Raw genomic sequence first — 10008 nt, forward strand, 5'->3', positions numbered from 1 at the left:
GTGTTTGTATGTGGTCAAATAAGGCTTGCAAATGACCTGGCAGAGTTGAAGATAACCTAAAGAGATGCTCATGTTTCTCTGGCTACCAGACATGGTGGGCCCTATGACACAGGTTTTCTGCCAGAATCTCATGGTGAAAGGAAGAAAAGACTCCGTCTGGTGTGGGGAGTGGGGAGACAGACTTATCTTCTGGAAAGAGATTCCACAAATCTCCAACAACTCATCAGATCATCCCTAAGTACTGTGTAGACGTGCCCCACCCCCGTCTTCTATTTAAACCTTGCCCTCATTTTGGGACCTTAGAGATGGACTAGAGGGTGTCCTTGAATCTTTTGTCCCTCTTCCCAATGGGACCATTTTGAATAAATCATTTTCTGCCGTTTATAATTAATTTGACCGTTTTAGTTTGGATGAGGACAGGTGGGGTAATGTGACCCCAATTTGGGTAACAAGGAGACCTAATTGAATTCTTTATATGGTTTTATTGTAGTAGGCTTTTGTTTTGTTCTGTTTATATCTCACTGAGCCAGCATTCTTCTACACATAGGCTTAGCCGACCGGTGAGCCCAGGCATCCTCTTGTTCTCCCTTCCCCCGCACTTGGATTATAAGCTTTTGCCACCACATTTTTTCACTATTATTATTTTTGATATCGAGGCTCGGCAATCAAACTCAGGTCCCCATACGTGTAAGGCAAGGTCTTTACCATTTGACTCATCCACCCCAGCTCCAGAGCCACTAACACAAATGTATCAATCATACATATGTAATGTACAAATAAGGTATGGTTTTCTTTCTGCTTTTCCCCACCTAGCCCGCTGGTCTATATGCCTGTCCTTATAAGAATGCAGCATGGTTTTGATTTTAGGGGCTGCACAGTAAGTTTGAAATAAGCTGATGTGTGCCCTAAAAGTTGACTGATATTTCAAGGCCAGCTTGGCTGCCCTGTGTCTTTTACATAGCCACATGAACCTCGGTGGCCATTGTGAGGATTTCCTAAAGAAATAGAGACTGAGACCTTGATGGGGATTACTTTGAAGCTGCCGATCATCGGTGTTTAGCTCTTTTCCCAACCATCTGGTTTATGAACTTGGGTTATCCATTAGAGATCTTTAATTTGTTTTAGTCCTTTTAAAATTCCCCTCAGAAGAGCTTCATTACAACCTCAGATGAGGAAAAGCCCATGTTTGGTTCATGATCTAATGAAAACTAATTTAGCATTTTACCTAAGTACTAATGAGAATTTAGTATTTATTTGATTTGGATCTAGTTGTGGGTTTTTATGACTGACTGTCTTTTAATTTAACACACGAAGTTCCTTTCCATCCCTTGATTGTCAGATCTTTTGACAAGAACTTCCTCAGCTGCCTTGTGTTGGTCAGGGCTCCACTGTGCCCTTCATCCTGTGAGCATGGTGTGGTGTTGGAAATGGTACGTTGGAAACTGAACCAGCCTTGCTGTTCAAGCCCAACACTTCTCAGTCACATGAGTTACATGGTTGTTTTGAAATCTTGAGGGCTTTAGGGAGTGTTTTGTTGAAGATTTCCATGTCTACATGCTTGAGAGCTAATGGTCTGTAGTAGTCTTTCCATGTCTACATGCCTGAGCGATAATGGTCTGTAGTTGTCTTTCCATGTCTACATGCCTGAGTGATAATGGTTTGTAGTAGCCTTTCCATGTTTACATGCCTGAGTGATAATGGTCTGTAGTTGTCTTTGCATAAGAAGGGACTGCTTTGCTTTAGAATCGAGGAAATGACCTTGAAGACTTATTTGAGAAATGTTTCATTCTATTCCAGTTTGTTTCCCTCTTTTTATGATGAAGATCATGAACAATGGCAACTTGAAAGAATGTGTAGTGATCTGTCCCTGCATGTATGCTGTATGTGTGCTGTATATATAATATTTGTATGTCATGCGATATGTATGTTGTATGTATGCTGTATGTATGCCATATATATGCAGTCTATACACTGTTGTATGCTGTATGTATACTATATGTATGCTGTATGTATTCTATATGCACACTATTTATATACTGTATATATGTTGTGTGTATATTGTATGTATATGTATACTGTGTGCATGTTTTGTGAATGTTATATGTATACTGTATATATGCTATATGAGTACTGTATGTATACTATATGTATGCCATATGTGTTTTGTATGTATACTATATGTATGCTATATGTACACTGTATATATGTCATGTATATATACTGCATGTATACTGTATGTATGCTGTATGTAGGCTGTGCATATGCTATATGTATGCTGTGTGTATACTGTAGGTATGCTGTATGTATACTGTATGTATGCTGTATGTATGCTGTGTATATGCTCTCTATATATTGTATGTATGCTATATGTATACTGTATGTATACTATATGCATGTTATATGTATGCTGTTAGGATATAGGCCATCACTTAAGGAGTATGGGCAAGAAATCAAACAGGAACTGAATCAGAAACCCTGGAGGAGGCTGCTTTCTGGTCTGCTCTCTCTTGCTTGTGCTCAGACAACTTTCATACATAATTCCAGACCATCTTATATAATCCACAGTGGTCTGGGCCTCCGGTATCAATACATAGTCAAGATAATGCACCACAGACAGGGCCACAGGCTAGTGTGATCTTGGAAATCCTACAATGGTTACTTCCTCTTCCCAAATGACACTTGATTGTGCCAAGCTGACAATAAAAACTTATAAGGACACCTTCCATCCAAGTTTTGGAGGGTTTGGCAAATAATAGGTTTGTGACTAAGAGAATATTTAGTTTAGGGGTGGAATTTACCATTGAAATATTTGGGTCTGGGCTCTTATAGTAGGGGGTTATTGTACTGTTTTTGTTGTTACTAAATTTAGTAAAAAAGTATTTTAGAATACATTGGTATTTACATGAATATCATAAAGATAGTGAATCCTGGGGTTGGGGATTTAGCTCAGTGGTAGAGAGCTTGCCTAGCAAGTGCAAGGCCCTGGGTTCGGTCCCCAGCTCCGAAAAAAAGAAAAAAAAAAACTCCACAAAATAAAGATAGTGAATCCTAAATGTCTCATGCCCAGTTTTTCCTTCTAATAAACCAACATTGACTTATTATTTTTGACTGTTCTTTTGCTGGCTTGTTTTTTCTTGTCATTTTGGTACATATGATAGTTACCCGGGAAGATGGACCCTCAGTTGAAGAGTTATCTTGATCAGGGTGAGGTGTGGGCATGTTTATGAGGCCGGTCTGTCTGTCTGTCTGTCTGTCTGTCTTTCTTTCTTTCTTTCTTTCTTTCTTTCTTTCTTTCTTTCTTCCTTCCTTCCTTCCTTCCTTTCTTTCTTTCTTCCTTTCTTCCTTTCTTTCTTTTATGGTTGATGCAGGCAGAGCCTGCCCACTATGGGCGGAACCAACCCTAGGCAAGCTTAGCATGAGACAAGGAGCAAGTCAGACAGGAAGCCAGTAAACAGGGTTCCTCCAGCTCTGCTCCACCTTAAGTTCCTGCTAACCTTCCCTCAGTCAGGGACTATTGCCTAGCAGCATAAACTAAAACAGACTCTCCTCTATCCAAGTCGCTTCCAATTTCAGTGTTCTTCACGGCAACAGAAAGCAAAGTTTAACAACCCCCGCACTTGATTCTGCTTTGCCCATGGTTTGGCCCACACCAAAGCTTCCTAAAAGCAATCAAAGGAAGCATTAGTCCGAAATAAAATTCACACGGGGAAAGTGTTTGGCTATACGCTTATGTTGTTTTGCGGAGTGGTCCTCCCTAAATACCCAAGCACTGAGGACTTCTGAATGTTAAAACAATTGTGGAGAGCTAAGCTATGCATACCTGTCCCAGTTGTCTGAGAGACGTTCTTCTGACTGGCCTCAGAGCCCTCTGAAGAGCGCTGTTCCCCTTTCCACTCCCTCGAATGTGCTTTGTGGAGAGAATTCTAAACTGTGTCTCCAGCTAGTCTCCGCATTCATTTCTGCTTTGGATAGATGACATAGTGTAAATATCACAGGCTCCAAGATTCTTGATTGCACCTTTATTGTGACATTCCCTCTGATATTGTTCAGAGATCTTAGGTGTTTATTTAGTCTCTTCCTTGTATATTTTACCTATATACTTTCTAAACTTATAAGGCAAGATAAAAGCATACTGCACCTTCAATCAGCAGCCATGAAGGCTCTGGTTCCTAAGGGAAACAAAAGGTGTCCTTTTCCCATGCAGCGAAGGTGTCAGGTGCCATGTCAGGTGTCAGACCCATCTCTAAGGCTGTGTTTCAGCACAGGGCACACACACCCTTGCATGCAGGGTCTCCTCAGAGGAACGTAGCCATTTTAAGGTTTTAGGGCCTGGTAACCTGTGGACTGCAGGGTGTCTCTAAGTGTCAATCGCTTTTCGATGCTTACCGTGAAGAAAAGGAGACTAACTCTTCACAGAGACACCTAAGACACATCACAGCAGGTTAATCTATGGGCTCCCCTGTGCCAGCTTCTCCAGCACAGTTTTGGGGGGGAACCTCTCAGAAATGTGACATGTTATAAGTCACCCTTTGGGAAATGCTTTCTCTTCCCTCCCTTGGGACAGAAGAAAGCCTGACAGGCACAGAGGAACCATAGTGTTGACTGCAGAAGCTCCCAAAATCAATGGGAAACAGCAGAATTTCAAGGGTGTGTGTGTGTGAAAATTAGATTCCTGTGTATCTGAAACCCATATACACTTTATACATTATAAAGGCTTGAGAGGCAAAACAACCCAGAACCCACAAACTAAAGACAACTGGAGGAAATGAACCTAATTTTACATCGATGTGGGAAAAAAAATCACATATCATAATTATACCAAGTAATCTTCGAAGGCAGCCTTGGTTACATTGGGAGGATTAAAAAAAATCAAACAATAGAGAAATCTTAGCATTCGCCCCCAAGCTCTTGTTGCTAGTGGTAAATTGAATGCCGTAAATTTGACACCATTTAATGTGTCTTTTAGAACAAATCACTGTTTAACGCCATTAGGAGTAACTACAGATGCATACATAGACAACCTCACAAAAGGTAAGAAAATAAAACCCATACTGAAAACTTGAACTGGAAGCAGCAATAAAGTCATTATTTAAAGTATACACACACATGTGTTCCCCTCCTCCCTCACTCCCTCCCTTCCCTTCCCCCTCCCCAATCTCCAACACACAGGAATTCTCCACACTCCAGCTCTGCTCTATGAAGGGGATCAGAAACAACTCCCTTCAGGTACAATAATAACACAAAATCCCATCTTCCATGTTCAGTACTTTTTTTCTATGGAAAGAAAATAGAATTTAAAGACTTTGGAGGTGTGCCCAAGGCGGTTACATTGGCTAGGCTTGGAATGGCTTCAACAGCCCTTGTCACCAAACCTCAGTGTTTGCAACTGTAAAAGTTCAGTTTTTAAAACCAAGAGCACACAGTGTTACTAAAATACAAAGCAAAACTCAGCAGAAACCAGTAACCCCTCAGGGCTCATGGACTGCGGAGACTTGAGCCACTCTCTCCCTCAAAGAACGGGTAAGAAACGCAAATACCTCACAGGGAGTGAAGTCCACAGAGACCAGGGATCAGCTTCCCACCCCCACACCCAGAACCAGGGATAGATCAGGGCCTGCCTGGGGTTCAGGGGACCAGGTGACCATTTTCTAAGTGAGTTCTGGTTGCTGGTACTCAGGGGGTCCTGCCATAGGGGCATCATCTTCAACTACAGGCAGGCACTGAACTTAGCCTTGCTTTGATCTCTCCCAGGTAGCATTGGGTGGTGTGGAGCCTAATCTGTGACAAGGTAAAAGCAAATAAGAAGTCAGCTGCCACGAAAATGGCCATCACTCTCATTCTGCCAATGGCCGCTGGCTTCTGCAGCCCACACAAAGGATCGCCTTGCTATTGCAAAAGGGGAAACGGGTTTATCAGATCCGGTGGGAGCTGTGACTGTGCTTGCGACCATTGTGCTTCCTGGTAAAACCAGGAAAAGGTGAGCAGCATGGCCCATGACATGCTCTTGTTGAATAGTTTTTAATCTGACATTACCCAGCCCAGTAGTGGTTCCCTAGGGAACCCGAGGAGGAAGGGTTAACTGTAGCAACAGGGTCGCCATCAGCTATCCCAATACGTAGTGCAGTCTGTGTGAGATCTGACTGTCGTAGTTAATTTTCACTGTCCACTCACCTTGCTTTAGCGTCATCCATGAGGAGACCTGGGGGTATGCCAGGCGATCCCATGAAGGTCTGGCTGAGGAAGAAAGACCCATCGTGAACAGGGAGGAAGATCTGCTCCATGGACTAGAGATCAGATCAAAAGGGAACAGAAGGCGGCTTAGCTATGCACCTCTGTGTGCTTCCTGACCGTATGCAACTCAACCGGCTGCCTCACCCTTCCACCATCCTGCCTTCTTTGAGGTGTGTTTACCCTTAAACTGTAGGAGTAAACCCTGTCTTAAAAGAGTTGCTTTCCTGGAGGTTCTGTCAAAGCCCTGAGAAGAGACACAGGTACGCACAGATCTGACACCAACTGAACTGAGAACGAAGCCTGTGGAGACAGAAGAAGTCGAGAGAAAGGGAGAACAATATCCTATGACCTCTGAGTCCAATCAAGACCGAAGGCAACTCTCAGAACTTTCCAGAAACAGGAGCCATAAGACTTGGGTTTGCTCGAACTAGCTTGAATTATGTTTCTTTTCCTTTAGATGTAGAAAATGCTGAATAAAGTGCATGTCAGAGTCAAAAAACGGGGCCAGATTTAGCTGTGGATGTGTGGGAATCTTTTATTTAGAAAATTTAGTAGGAAAAAAAGACATCTGAATGCTCATTTTTTTTTACATTTTAATCATGAAGCATTTGAAATAAGCGCTAAAAGATCAGAGCATAACAGTACAAATGGTCCCCACACCCACCTCGGTATAGCCTTTAGCAGGGTCATGCTGGCCTCAGGGCTCTGGCTGAAATGTCTGTGAGGTGCAAAGAGAAAGGTGCCTTGTGTTCTCACTTCCACCTTCCAGGTGCAAAGTTAATTTTCTTGCATCCCCCACCCCCCCCTCGTATTAGCAGACATCAGTTTACACTCTCAGGAATACTGGAATGTATACCTTGGCTGTACATTTTACCATGAATGACAAAGCATGTCATAGCCTGTGGCTGTGGTAAAATACCTGAGGAAAGCAACTTCAAACAAGGGACTTCGGTCTGACTCACAGATCTAGAGGGGTCGGCCCCGGGTCACGGGGCTCTCTTGCTTTGGAACCTGGTGAGGCTGCAAAACACAGTTGGAGGCACCCTCAGTCCACAGGAGACTTGTCGCCTGGAAACATGCCTCTGAGAACCCACTCTGCAGCCAAAACTGTCCCATTCACCTCCCAATAGAACATCAGACTTCGAGGCCATCAATGAATTAATCTTTTGATGGAGTTGGAAACCTCATGATCCAACTGCTGCCTGGAGATAGCATCACAGCCTTGGGAGATCAAGCCTTCACCTTACAAGTCCTTAGGGTACAGTTTAAATCCAAAAAAACAGACAGAATCACAACACACTGATTCTGTTTTTGCTTTTTCCAAATAATATGGATTGGAATTTTGTCTCATCCATGTACACAGGACTGCCCCATTTTCTCAACATGGGAGCTTTCTAAACCTCCCGTGCTTCCAGCTCAGATTGTATCAACATGTCGTTACAGTTCACAAGGATGCCTCTGCTGACCTTCTGCTTGGGGTCTGTTACACACAGGCCGGTCTGTTTAGCAGGCGCTGATAGGGGTGAAACGTCTAAGTCAAAGGTTTGATACATTGTAATTAATTGTGTTACATTTTACAAAATGTCTAACACAGAACTCAAGTCTCTTTACACCCTCAGTAGACTTTTAATAAACAATCCATTCTAGAGTCTGGCAGTGTGGACCAGTAAGCCTTTGCTAAGCAGGTGCTGAGAAGAAATCATTGTCAGTGGGCACTGGATGCAGAGCCTTGATCTGCTGGCTAAGAACAGAGGCAATGCCACTCTCTGAGTTCTCTGAGCAATTCATGCCCTCTCTCTTAGCAGTTATTTCAAGACAAGTTTCTTTTTTGTAATGGTGTGTGCACGAAAGCATGTGTACATGTCTATGCACGCATGTATGTGTGCATGTATATAGGTATACGTGCATGTGTGCGTGTATGTGTGTGCATGCGTGGAGCAGTCTACATACGCATGCATATGTCTATATATGCATATGCCTGTGTGTCTGTGGACAAGTTAACCTGGGTGACAGAGCAGGATCATGCCTCCACACCTGTCATTCTCTTTCTTTGTTTTCGTTGGGAATCTTACAACTCAGAACTTTTACATTTTATTTTTGTTTGGACTTTTATACAGCTATTTTGGGAGTTAATGTTTCTTTTCAGCAGGTATTTTGGGCTTAATTCTGGCTTCTGAATTCCTACATTGCTGCCCCAATGCCCACTACTCTCTGATGAGAATGTTTTAAGGCTTGACCATTGATTGGATCAATCCGAGGTGGGTCCTAATCCAGCAGCCCTATAAGGGATGAGAGGCTCGGACAGGACAGAGAGCTACACACAGGAATGGTGTCCTTAACACAAAGGTGAAGGCCTCATTCTCAAGGCAGTGTGAGCAGCCAGAGTTACCATTGCTCATGGGCGTACCAGAGTCAGGCCTGCTGAAGGGTGAACTTGGGAACTCGGCCTCTGGACCTGAAATGGGGTTTCAGTTGACAAAATGCCAACTTGGCCAAGGCAGCTGCAGATGGGAGGAGGAAGAGCCCTCGCAAAGGATCCTTTTTTTAAAAAAAATCGGAATGTCCCATTGACCTCCAACAAGTCTGTCTGGGCTTTCCTCTATGGCAACTCTGCTTCCAGGAAGTTCTCTGCATTGGGGAAAGGACTAAGGCAGAAGATCCCTCCCCTGGTGGATTGTCTCCTTCTCCCGCCTGCCTCTGCCAGTGCTCCATGGAGCTGTGAGCACAGAGAGGAGTGAAGCTGCTGCGATGGCAACCAGGACTCTTCTCCAAGAGAAAATACGAAGTAGGTATACCTGGTAGAGGTACTCTGCACCCTTACTCCATCATCACAACCTATGGCCAGCCTGAGGACCCCCATCCCTCAGGTATTACAGCGAACACAGCTCCAAGTACAGGGCATTGTCCTCCACCAGCACACACACCAGTGACTTCCCCAGACACAGGAATATGTCACCCTTTCTCAGGCTTTGCCCAGAGCTCTGAATCCTCAGGAACTGGAGTCTTGCCCGGCCACTGGTTGCAGTCCCTGAAGAGAAAGATGGAGCCTATGGGGACTCTGGTCCATTCCCTTCAACCACTGAAAGTCTAATTTTGTTTTGTAACCTGTCTCTGGGTATTTATTCTCTTTGTCCTGGTGGCAAACTCATCTTGTAGCTTTTAAGTAGGAGAGAACGCCCCTCTTCATTGTGAGTTGATATTGAAAGTGTTAGATAAAACAGCCAATTTGTCCCTTTCCCTACTGAATTCAGATCTGACTTAACAGAGAGTCACCACTGGAGTAGCTGGTCATACATCAAAGAGCTGGCTTTAATAGGCCTTTGAAGTGCCCGTATAAACATGTGGGAATAGATTTCCAAGGCAGCCAGACTGCTCGCACCGCGAAGCCTTTGTGACAATGAGCACTGTTTAAATTTTAAATGGCTCATAAGCTTTCTCCACATCTGCCTTCATTTCCTCTTACACAATTGGTCTGTAAGCATAGCCGGTCAGCACCCCTCAAAGCATAGCTGTTGTGGCTGGCATGCAGCTGTGTTGGAGAGGAGACAGGAGCATGCCTGAGTCACTCTGTGACGTCCCGTCCCCTCTGCATGCAAAGACACTCCATGGGGAGGGCTCTGCGTGCAGCCCTCGCACATCCTCCAAGGGCCTTCCTCACTGTGTCAGATGGATGGTCTCTGCAGTTGGGATGCCATGCGCTGAGGCCATTTCCCATGTGCCCCCTCTGACAGACTAAAGGGAAGTCACTCTCCAGCAAGTGCCATGGTGCCTCAGCAA

This window comes from Rattus norvegicus, chromosome 3 (genome assembly GCF_036323735.1).
Source record: "Rattus norvegicus strain BN/NHsdMcwi chromosome 3, GRCr8, whole genome shotgun sequence".
NCBI lineage: Eukaryota > Metazoa > Chordata > Mammalia > Rodentia > Muridae > Rattus > Rattus norvegicus.